The following is an 11,917-nucleotide window of genomic DNA, read 5'->3' on the forward strand; positions in this document are numbered from 1 at the left end:
TAGTTTCTGTGTTAACTAAACACGAAAATGCACTGAAATGTTTTTTTTTTCTTTTTTTTCAAATTAAATTAAGTGTATACAATTGGATAATCGTCAAAATCAGTTTTTATTTTTTTTTATCAGTTTACTAAGCTTTCCAACTTATATGAAATTGAGTTTGGAGGAGTTAGTCGTGGGCTGTTCCTTGTACTGGCTTTAAGGGAACATAGAAACACACAAACAAACAAAAAAAAAAGAATTGTGGTAAAAACTGACATTAATCAAAGAGGCTCTCTCCACGCACTTCCATACAAGTTGATTTTCTTTACAAACTGTTTCAATTACCAGCAGGGTGTTTCCCTGATAAATAACATCTGTCACAGTGACTCATCAGTTCCAGCAGCATCCAGAGGAGGAGTTTGGTTTGTGTGTTTGTGTCTCAGCCTGACTGCAAATGTACTGTATGTGGTTTGTGTCGTACAGTCAAGTTTGATATGATTTGTTGGCCTGTGATGTTAGTTGTGTTAAGATCTGAGAGAGCGCTCTGGGCTTGTCGCAGTGGTCGTATATCTTTAGCTTTCTGGTCGTCTGTCTGTGTGCCATGGTTTGGTGGTTGGGTTTGTGTTTGACTCTGGTTCTGGGCCACATGATGTGTCTGGTAATCATTAGGAGAATCCCAGTGAACTGCAGACTGGGTGCTTTTGGCCACATTGTGACCACATATATGAAGATATGCACATGGACATGAAAAAGTGACTAAATGTTGCAGCTCGTCCTTGTGTATAAAACACACTCATGCATATAGATATATAGTCAAACATATAGCTAATACTATATCCATGCAAGCCTACAGTGATAAACAGACTTATTAACACACATTCACTTTCAGCTCTGGTGGCCTGCGGGGCTTTTGTAGTGCTGAGAGGCCACAAACGACAGCTTTGTGTTTCTGGGAGGCTGGGAAAGTTGGACGGTAACACACACACACTTTCTCTTTCATTCTCACACATGCAGACACGCACATCTTGGCAGTGTTAAAGCCGGAGCACAGTTCTGCACAGCTCAATAGGCTGATTCATTAGAGCCTCCTCATGACACCAGAGGAGAAAATGGACTCACAGTAAAGGGAGCATGAGGAGACACCAGTGTTCCTGCTCAGGAATCTGCAGCTCTGGTCTGATGTGACCTGGTAGAGCTCAGGTCAGCACTGAAGGAGAGATTACTCTTGAAAAACATGATTATGTATGTGTGTGTTTGAGAAGTGTTGAGTTTGATTCCTCAGACTATTGATGATACCTTGATGAATCTTTCTATCGCATGTGGCATTAGCATCAGCATCAGCAACACAAGTTTAATCAGCGCATGCTTTGTTCGTTAGGATCATTGTGTGTTGCCCATTTATTTGTCCTTTCCAACCAAGACTTTAGCAACATTTTTATTTTGACAAAAAAAGCACTATGCTTCTGGTATCAATAACAGTATGTGCAATTAAAAATGTTGGCTACTGTGATAAAGGCAAGCTGAAATCTTCTACTCCTAGACACTCATTTGGAGCTCAGGCACCTATATTTTCTACAGTTCTTGTTTGCACAAATGAGTTACAGCATAAAGTTTAATGTACTTAGATGTTTTTGTTCGTCCTGTTATGTGTCACATGTGCACAGGTCACCTGATATAAGCAGTGTCCCCCCCAGGTCACCCTTGAGCTGTTGATTTTCCACATCAGCTCAATGTAACCTTGTACCGAAACTAAGAATAATAAAAAATAAATACATTGTTCAAAAAGTAAAAAGCTATAAATGTGTCTGTATACACTCTCACATGCAGCGAGACCAAAACTTTTTGGGGAATTTTCAGGCTTTTTTGTGCATGTGTGAACACAGCTAAATATAATGAGTGCCAACATCTTTAGCCCAAGCATTATGACAAAGCGCTGTTCATCACGTTTCAAACAATACCTGACTACTATGACACAAAGAATCCGAATTCAACCCACTAGTGGATAGGGATGGGTACCGAATTAGGTACTTTGATAGGTACAGGCTGAATTCTGTCAAAAGTATTGGGTACCGATTTACTTTCAACCAAAAGGTACCATGTTTAGGTACCTAAATGCATCCTTGTGACTGTGAGGGAGTGGAGGAGTAGGAGATATTCCATGCTGGACATGAACACAGCATTGCAAGGTTGTATATTGAAGAATAAATATATTAAGTTGAAGTTTTAAAATATTTGATTATTACACAAATCGATCATTTTAACACTTAAACACAAAAAGTACCAGAAGTTGGTACTGGTACCGATTGCCAGGTACCAGGCATGGGTACCGTATGGTTTCAAATGTGAAAGGTACCCATGCCTACTAATGGAGCACTAATAACTAAAGGCTAGTGAGACCATCATCTCTCTGCTTCAGTCTGGAGTAAAAGTGTGCTCCCTGCACCCAGAACTCCACCCAGTGATACCAAAGTGTGCTTTCTCAAAGAGAACATTTTGTGTTTGCATGAAATATTTTTTCCTACTTGTGGTAGATTCAATATATATTTATTTATTGGGGACGCAAGCTGTAATCTAATGTGCAGCCATAGAGAAGTACTGTTTTGAAATCCCTGACATAATCCTGTGTTATGATGGGAGGGCTGCACTTGTAGATCTCCTATCTCTGCTGTGGTTTGGCTCACAATCAAGGGTTTTAAAGGCACTTTGTGGGTCAAAAGAACTTGGAGGGATAAAGATTATTTTTCATTCTGGCTCGAGTGCTACTCATTCTCTGGAAAAGGGGCAAAAAAAGAATAAGTTCTCTTTCTTCTTTTCTGTCTTTTAATTCACTTCAAACAAAAAGGTGCAATGCTAAAGATTTTCTCGCTCCATTGTGGTCTCCCTCTGCTGAGATGGTCAAAAGGTATCAGAGAGGCTAATTATTGATGACATTAAAGGAGTCATAAAAGTGCACCATTAAAACATCATCATGCTTTATTTTACAAGCTGCACATAAAAAACTTGATGTTTAAAAGACTCTGACAGGCACCATTACACATTCTTACTCACAATGGACCCACAAAGTTCATCATAAGTAATTCCACTCTTGAGTCATTCTGTCCGAATTCATGAAAACAAAAATGTTTGAACGCCTTCTGTCCCCAAAAGACTCATCTCAAATTAAATTCATTTGCTCTGCAAGAGGCATTTTTCTTTATTTTTGAAGGAGTCTGTTTTTATCAGAGATCATCGTTACAGCATCTGGCAGTGGACAGTGGAAAAGTGCTGTGGAGAGGAGTGGGCGTTGGGAGTAACGATGCTTGGCAGCAAATTGTGTTTGTCTGAATCTTTCACTCACTGTCTCCACTGGAGCCTTGGAGACTTAAATCCCAGGCCTCCTGTCGATGAGGGGCTCACACACACACACACACACACACACACAGACACACAGACACACAGACACATGCTCACACACACACACACACTTGGCTGTGTGTGAGATTTACTTGAAGTCTTAGCAGCTCCCTCTGGAAAGCAATTTCTTGTTCACTCAAAAGTTTCAAACATACTTCTCCATGCATTGTGGTCAAAAGGTGTGAAACTAACATGGGGTCAATTTTGAACCACATGCATCCCTCTTTGAAAGAATTGGATAACTACATTTAACAAATCGTCAGTCGATTAGATTTAATTACGAGTTAACCTGCAGACATCTTCTTTAGTGTCACACAGTGAAGTTGAAGTCCATGTCACAGTTTACTTTCTTACCCTAATGAGCACCTCCTGACCCTGGGCCAGACGTGGACTCATTAGCTGACACACCATGTTTACCTCTGTCACATGGTGTTACAGTCAACATGGGAAATTAAAGAGACCCCCCCCTTTCCCAATTTACACAGGCCAAGAGTCTTTGCACCCCATGCTGTGAAGAGGTTGCCTCGGGACTGGAGTCGACTGAATTGTGGAGATAAATAAGCCGTAATAAGTCTGGATGGTTAGTAAAGCTGTGCGCCTTGGGGCATTTTGTCAGGTTTAATCATTGTGAAGGAATGAATTATGAATTATGAATTTATGGTCATATTTTTTCCACATTTAGAGCTATAAAATAAACTTAAAGGCCCCAAAGAGTTTATATACCACATTAATAATGAATGCATGCAGTGCAGCTTTTCTCTCTGAAGCAGTAACACATCTCATATATAGGACAAGCACATGATGTTCGTTGCTTTTTTAAATTTCACAGTACTGTCACAAACTCTTACTTCATTACTTGTGATATTGACAACCTATGGCTCATATTTCTGCTCGAAAAGGACTGTGGGTTTTGTCACAACAGCCCTGCCTCGCCTGCATCAGCTTCTCTCGCAGCTTGTTTCCACAGCTGGACACAGGCCAGTGAGCTGCTGCAGGTGAATCTTAGCACTTTTTGTCAGGAGCTGCATTGCCTCTCTATCTGGTGTTTCAGGAGGAGGGAAGGGTTTTCTGCACTCTGTTCATGGAGAGTTCTCATTTTGGTTTCTTTTTCAGAAGAATAGATACCGACAAGTAAGAAATTCTCTTCCTGTTGTCTCGCTTTATGGCTTATTCAAGTCCTGCTGTTGTATACATAGATGTTCCTCATTCAGGAAAATCAAAAATGTTGGCATGCTTATTTAGGGAGAACTACAAATGTGACACTTTGTTTAAAATAAAAACAGTTTCCTGCTGCTGTTCTGACACAAAGAGTTCATTAGAGATACAAATGCAAGATCATCTACTCACAGCTGTTGAGTCTGCAGTGCTGAGTTCAGTGATGTCGCGTCAGTCCTACTGATTTATTGGATTAATACCAACAATTAAGTGACATTGATTTGATTGATGATTCAAAGTGTATAAATCTTTTTAAAAGGTTTGCATAGATCATGTGTAGAGACCCTATAATTACCAGCTATCATAGATTTACAACTTGATGCTGACTTTTGAGCTCATCCCACTTAACTCCACCTCCATAATTACCCCCATGAGTGCTTATTAACGCACACTTTGCACCCGTCATCTGACATTTGCCCAGTTATCTTCTTCATCCTCCTTCCATCTCTTTTAAAAGGAGGTATTGTGAATGTTACAATCCTGCCCATAAATAATCTAGGTGAGCATCCCATTTTAACCCTTGGAGACTGCACGGCCTCTGCACGTTTCACTAAAATATGTGCTAATGTTAGACCAGGCATCCAGCTCAGGCTGTGCTGTGTGAGGCCAGAGGGCGAGGTTTATTCTGGGGCAGTTATGCACTGTGTGAAAGAGCTGCAGAAGGACTGTAAGTGGATGTAGCGCTGGCTCTCCTTTTTTATATGCAACTTTATGTGTTTATTTGTTTTTGTTAAAACTTGCTAGGTTCAAAACAGCCCTGCACATTTTTTTTTTTTTGTTTTGTGTTGTTTTGAGCAGCCTGAGTCAGAATCGGAGGTGGAAACAGACCTTGTTTGTCTCGTCATAGTTTTAGGTACCACTTGCAATTTATCCTAGATGCCTTATTTGTTTTTTAAGCTCTCAATGCACAGCTAAATGATAGCTTAGGAGTACCTGTTTCAAAAAATCAAGACTGAATGGTCCTTGTTCCAGGACTTTGCAGCTCTGACATAAGCCATGGGTTATGAACCATGGCCTACAAACCATTTCAGACAGCTTTGAGGACACTGTCTGTACAACACGGCTACAAACTTTCCAGTGTGGAGGACTCACTACTGGTAGCCTGACTAGGATTGATCATCTCATTCAAGTTTGACATTCATAAAACCACACCGCCGCAGACGAGTGAGCGGGGAATCCCTGCCACTTAAAGATTGACAGCTGGGTATACAGTAGCTCAATCTGAGTGTGTCTCCCATAATCCCCCTCTCTGGGCTTGAATAATTGATTCTAAATTGATTCAGGCTCAGCTGGCCCTCTGTCTTTTTGAGTAGACCTTCAGCTGTAATGTGTGTTTTTGTTTCCTATAATTAGTCTGCCTCTTTTCTGTGCTATGAGAACTAAAGCCAAGCTTTTACTTTCTAAATGGAAGGGCTGGTGTGGAAGCAGTGATTAAATATTCATCTGAGATTTGTTTGTTTGTTTGTCTGACCACAAATAACTAACGGCATCAATTATCTTTAAAATAATGGAGGTTTAATGTCAGCAGAGACACATTTTAATTCTTCTAAGTTGTGTTCTGAGAAATATAAGGCTTCTTGGAAAAGAGTTTACCTCAATATCAATCACAAAGAGCACTTAAAGGCACAATGGTGATGTGATGCCCATGGAAGTATTAAAAAAACAACGAAATAAGGAAGAGTAGATAAACAGGAAGAAAAAGAATGGATGTAAGGGCAGGAGCAAGAAGAAAAATAAAGAAAGAAGATATAGAAAGAAAAGATATGGGCCATAGGAAGGATGGAGAGAGGATGAATTATGCTAGGAAGGATGGATGGAAAAAGGATATAGGATAAATGGATGGATGAGACAGAAAGAATATGGACCGGATGATGGGTAAGAAAGAGGATATGGGTGGAAGGAAGGAAGGAAGGAAGGAGGGAAGGAAGGAAAGAAGGAAATTGGCAGAAGGAAAAAGTGAAGAAAGGGGGAGAAATGATCAGGGCCCAAGAGAGTAGGGAGAAAGAAAGGACATGGACAGAAGGAAGGATTAAGGAAGTATTGATTAAGTTAGGAAGGATCTACAGAAGGAAGGAAGGAATAAAAGAATGAATGGTAGAAAGAAGAGGAGAGAAAGGATGTAAAAAGAATTAAAGGAAGAAAAGAAGGAAGAAATAAAAGAAAGATTGACAAAAGTAAGGAGGAAGGGAGAAAAGAGAGATGAACAGAAAGTGGGAAGGAAGGAATAAAGAAACCATTGACAGGTGAAAGAAAAGAAGCACAGAGGGAGACAGAATATAATCAGAAGGAAGGAAAGAAAGAAGGATGGACAGAAACCTGACCAGAAGAAGTGACAGAGAGATGGAAGAAAGAAATAATGGACAGAAGGAAGGAAGAGGGGAAGGAAGTGAATGATTGGAGATGGCTCCTCTGTTGAACCGTCATGGACAGCTTGTCTAATGAGAATCCTGTGAAGCAGCCTTTCTCATGCTGATTTAATGTCATTCCTCCGGCCTCTTTTTATATCTGCCCTTAACAAATTGAGCATTTGTGACAACACTTAAACAAATGAACTCCTCCTGTCCTCTTAAATCTGCTCAAAACGTAGAGTTCACACCGTGTCCACCGACAGGCCGAGTATCGGTCAAACTAAGCTGTTTTCACTCGTGTTTTCATGCCATCCAAACCACACCATGCTGTGTGTCTACATTACAAACAAGAAGTGGGAGCTAGCCTCCGGTCTATGAATATGAGACAATGTGAAAGTGCTCGTACCTGCGGTTTCTTGAGTGTCCGCTAAGGCTGGCTCTGCAAGTACCAACAGTCACATACACACCAAGCCAAAAAAGCCATTTACACAGCACAAATTGACCTATTTACAGCCTGGTTTGAAAAAAATCTCCTGACTGAATCACTTATTTCACTATATACACTGTACGGGCGGTGAAAATTTTTTCTAATTTGGAAGTTTGGAGGATTTTAAGATCGAATGTGGCCACTAAAGCCAATCTGCTTCAAAAATCTGACTCAGAAACAGACGAGTGACGTTGGGGCGACTACGTCTATTAATTACCAAGTCGATGGAGCTAGCATGCTTTGTTTAGCACCTCGTCCTGCTTCTGAATCATCTGTAAAAAGAAATAAAGAAAACAGCTCTGGGTTCTTTGGGACAGTGCAACATGAAGGCCCCTGTGTTCAAAATACCAAACCCTCTGCTAAGCTAAGCTATTTGCCTTCTGGCTCCTACATTACATTTAGCACAAATGGTTTGCCATTTTGTAATCTTACTCTGAGCAAGAAAGTAATTTTCAAAAAAATGTCAGTACCCCTTTCCACATTCCTTGGTATACCTCTTCATTCAAACATTTCAAAAGCTCCCAAATCCTGAACTTATTCAGCAGATAAACTTAAATAGTGAATCTCAAACTCCTGAATGCTGACACCTCCAGTCTTTGTGACTTCCCTTAACTCCTTTGTGCTGAGTGAGATTCCTCACATGAGGAGGTTGTCAAGCTGCTATCAGGGAAAGTGCTGGATGTCTTTTGAGGAGTGATATGGAGGGAGGGGCAACGTAGTGGAGGGAAAGTAGGAGAGAACTCGCCTGCTGAAAGAAAATTGCATTTTTTGTAACTTGGACTGTTGAGCAACCATTAGAGATTGAAAAAAAAGAGAGGCGTTAAAATGGAAAAGCTAATCTTAAAAGTATGCAGAGTCTGAATGGAATGGTTTCTAAAGCTAGAGAAGACTGAAAGGTAAAATAAATAAATAAATAAATAAAAAGAAGAAAGGTGGAGGGAATCAATGCAGTGTGTTCAAAGATCAAAAACTTTCTCTTTTCATTTCACTGATTCTTACCTTTGCCCTGGATTCTTAGTGAATGAATAACAGCTTTATAAAAAGGACTGCAACAAATCTTTAAAGGTCTTTCCCACAAAGGATCACTGAAGCACCCTGAAGGGACAGGACTCTGTCATCTCACTTCTGTTTGTGTGTGTGTGAATTTAAATCAGGTTGACCCTCCCCCTTTTGCCCTCTTCAACCCCCCACCACCATCATCATCCTCCTCACTCCCTCTCTCTGCATGCTGGCCAGTCCTCTGCAGCTTGTGCAGCAGATAAGTTTCTTATCTGTGTTTCTCTGCACTGAATCAGTACAGCTTCTGCTCAGATACTGTAGGAGGAGCGTGAGTGGAAGAGGGCAGCCGGCGCAACAGTTTTACACTGCGCTGAGTTACAATGAGAGAGGCGTGTTAGAGAGGGAGGGAGCAGGAGAGAGGAGGCAGAGCAGGCTGAGGACTCGCTGCAGTGCAGGTGGATCACTCGTGTCTGGGGAAGAGGAAGGCTCTGAGGCAGCTGGTCTTCACTATTTGGCTGTGCAGCAGGTTTGTGGTGCATTTGTTTTAACAATACTGGTTGTTTGTTGTGTGGTTTGTGTCTGCTGTGTGTGTGTGTTGAGCTTGAGATAATAGATGCTGTGTTCTCCACCACAGGGCTGCTATCTCACTGCTGTCTGCTCTCATTGCCTCTGTGTAGTGGTGAGATTTCCCAGAGCTGACAGCATGAGAGGCAGAACACAAAGCTGTTTCAACCTCATACATGCTGAGGTCTTTTTTAGTGTTTCATCTCTGTCTTTTACACTCAGGTTGGGGTTAGGTTAGACCTCTATGCTAGTCACTGGAGAACTTTCTGCCTTGGTTGCCTCATTTAGGATGAATTAGCAGAGGCCCTCTTCTTTCTCTTTCCTTTCACATTGCCTTTACTCTGGAGAAGAATAGACCTTGGAGCTGTGAATGGGCCTGAGACGGCTTTCTGTGTGCAAAGGAGAGGTGCCGCCCTCTCAAGTGTCAGCATGCTTAGCAGGGGGGTGGCTTCATGTGCTTGTGCTTATAAAGGGTGCTGGGTTTTATACACTAAAAAGAGACAAGCTATTAACTATATTTAGCCTTCCACTTGGTCTAAAAGTTGTCTTAAGTGTTCACATTTTCCAGTGTGTCTCCCTGTCTGAGGCTCTTTATTCCCCTGAGGGGGAGGAGGGGCTGTACAGTCAAGTGCTCCAGTTGAACTGTCTTTTCAAAGGTGTCTGTTTACTATTACCTGAGAAGTAATAAGGAGGCACCTGGAGTTGTATGTTTCTATTTCTGGCTGATGAAAAGCTCCCGTTCACATGTGGATAACTGATAGAGGAAGCTATGGTGCCTTATGCTACATACTGTACTTATTCTGCAGCTTTAAGTAGCTTTGGGTTGGTAGGTTTTATTAACGCTGGAGGTGTTTTGCATGATGGTAGATCTAGTCTGGTGTTTTGATGTCATGGAGCATTTCTACTTGTTTTCCCCTTATTTTACAGGAGGGAGAAGCACGTAGATTCTGACATCTTTACAGCTACTGCTACTCTCATTTCAACTGTCAGAGTTTTACAACCGCCACTATAATTTACTGTAGGATTAAGCTCTTTGTAACGGGGCAATGAAATGGACCTCTGCATTGTTATGACCTAACAGTGTCAAAATAGTAAGTTGCTATTTGACTTAACAGTCAAATAGTAACTTAACTTACATTCACAAGGTGGTAATATCTGCTGAGACAATGTGGTACGGGTTATCTTGCTTGCCATCGTGTTTTGCCGTGTTTCCCGACAAGTAGAACTCCCCCAGTCACCAGCAAATCATGTCTGACTTGCTGTCAACTTGGTCTTTTTCATTGTGAAACGATGAGCTCTGACAGATTCACACCTGCTTCCATGCTGCTGGCAGAAAAATATTCTCACGCTATTAAAAACACGCTTTGCTCTTCTGCTATCTTCACTCCAGAAGTCTGTGCAGAGCAAGGTTAAAATAGTTTTGGATTTGTCATTATAGTTTAGTTTTAGTTAGTTTTGACATTTTTTTCCATTACAGTTTAGTTTTTATTAGTTCTGGAGCAGCATTCTAGGTTTTATTTAGTTTTAATTTTTTGCAACAAGGCTTACTTTCAGTTAAGTTTTAGTTTAGTTTTTTCATACCTTATTAACCAGGTGCAGGATTCAAAAAGGTCAGAGTAAATATTTTGTGATAAAGTTTATTTTCCATTTCAACATAGTGCTCACTGCTCAGTCAATGCTGATACTGAAATGTTGGCTGCTGCCTTAAACACAAGAAAATAATATAAACTTAGTATAAAAATATAAACATAAATTTGTCTTTAATTTTAGTTAGTTTCAGTTAGTTTTGTGAACACAAGATACAGTTTTAGTTTACTTATTGTTTTTGTTTTCTTTTCTAGTTTTTATTAGTTTGAGTTAACTGCAATTTATTTTAAATTTTAGTTTTCCTTTTTAGTTTTGTTTTAGTTAACTATTATAACCTTGGTGTGGAGACAGTAAAATGTGGACTGAAGGTCCAGAAATAAATACTAAGAGCTTGGCATGAAGCTAACACATGGTAAATTATACATGTTATATTTTAAATGTTTAACATTTGTTTCAAATATCCATGTTCTACAAGTTAATAATAACATTAACAGATTGGAACCACTGGCCACTGTTTATTACCATGTGCTCAATGCGTCATCTTTTGAGCCGTAGTCAACCATTCAGTGCTGTTTCCAACAGTTAGAAATAAAACACTTCCAGTCTGAGCTTCCTTGCATGTATTTTTCCCATCAGTAGTTTTTTGCCTGAAGATTTCCAGAAATTTTGGTCCCAAACTTACATTTTACCCGAACTTTTTTCTGTTTGTCCTCAAGTAAAAATCTATGAAGAAGTAAAAGTGAAGTGGGTGAACACAGGTAAAAGCCAGAAACATTGTGACAAAGTCTGACGGGGTGGTGCTGTTTCTTTGAAAGGACTGATGCAATACTTAAGCGAGTAATGATTAAGAATCTTTTTAAACAACTTAAATCTGGTTGTTTTAACAAATTCAAAATTTTCAGAAACGGACAAAATGAGCGATTCATCCAGTAAAGCCTTGAAGAGGATTTTATGCCTTCCTATGTTTTAAACATAGATTCCAAGTAACAGTGCTGGATGTCCATATTAAACATGCTATTTTCTTTTAAACCACAGATTCATGTAGAAACCTCTGAAAATGTCTTGAGAGATTTGCTGAAATGATTAGGTCATCACTTAAATGCACTTTAACTGTTTCATGACACGTTGTAGGGACGGGCCTCAAACACCAAGGTCTGCCCATAGTTCTGCTCCTGACAGGCCTCCAGGGGACTGGCCAGTTAGAAAGAAGTGAGGTTAGTGGAGCCTTAAAGAGGCTACAGATGGAGGCTGAAAAGAGCTGAAAGGGTTTTCTAAAACACAGTGAGAAAGATTGGGACTTTTCCAGAGATGTTAATCATGTTCAGTTATGGGGGTACCAGTGGGA

General features: G+C 40.3%; 1 protein-coding gene across 5 annotated transcripts in view; it reads left to right on the forward strand.

Moving 5' to 3' along the window:
- The window catches only part of add3a (adducin 3 (gamma) a), a 125,819-nt gene that overhangs the window by 30,511 nt on the left and 83,391 nt on the right, over positions 1-11,917 (forward strand). The window contains exon 1 of one of the 5 annotated variants that reach the window (XM_074686084.1): positions 8,712-8,947. The exons of 1 other annotated variant lie outside the window; for it this stretch is intronic. The gene's annotated coding sequence lies outside the window, so the exon portion shown is untranslated. Of the gene's footprint in view, positions 1-8,711; positions 8,948-11,917 lie in introns of those variants that run through there. 3 more of the 5 variants (XM_074686052.1, XM_074686093.1, XM_074686076.1) reach the window with 3 other exon arrangements.

This window comes from Halichoeres trimaculatus, unplaced genomic scaffold (assembly GCF_033239565.1).
Source record: "Halichoeres trimaculatus isolate MK-OKI-2021-1 unplaced genomic scaffold, fHalTri1.1 fHalTri1_scaffold_2, whole genome shotgun sequence".
NCBI lineage: Eukaryota > Metazoa > Chordata > Actinopteri > Labriformes > Labridae > Halichoeres > Halichoeres trimaculatus.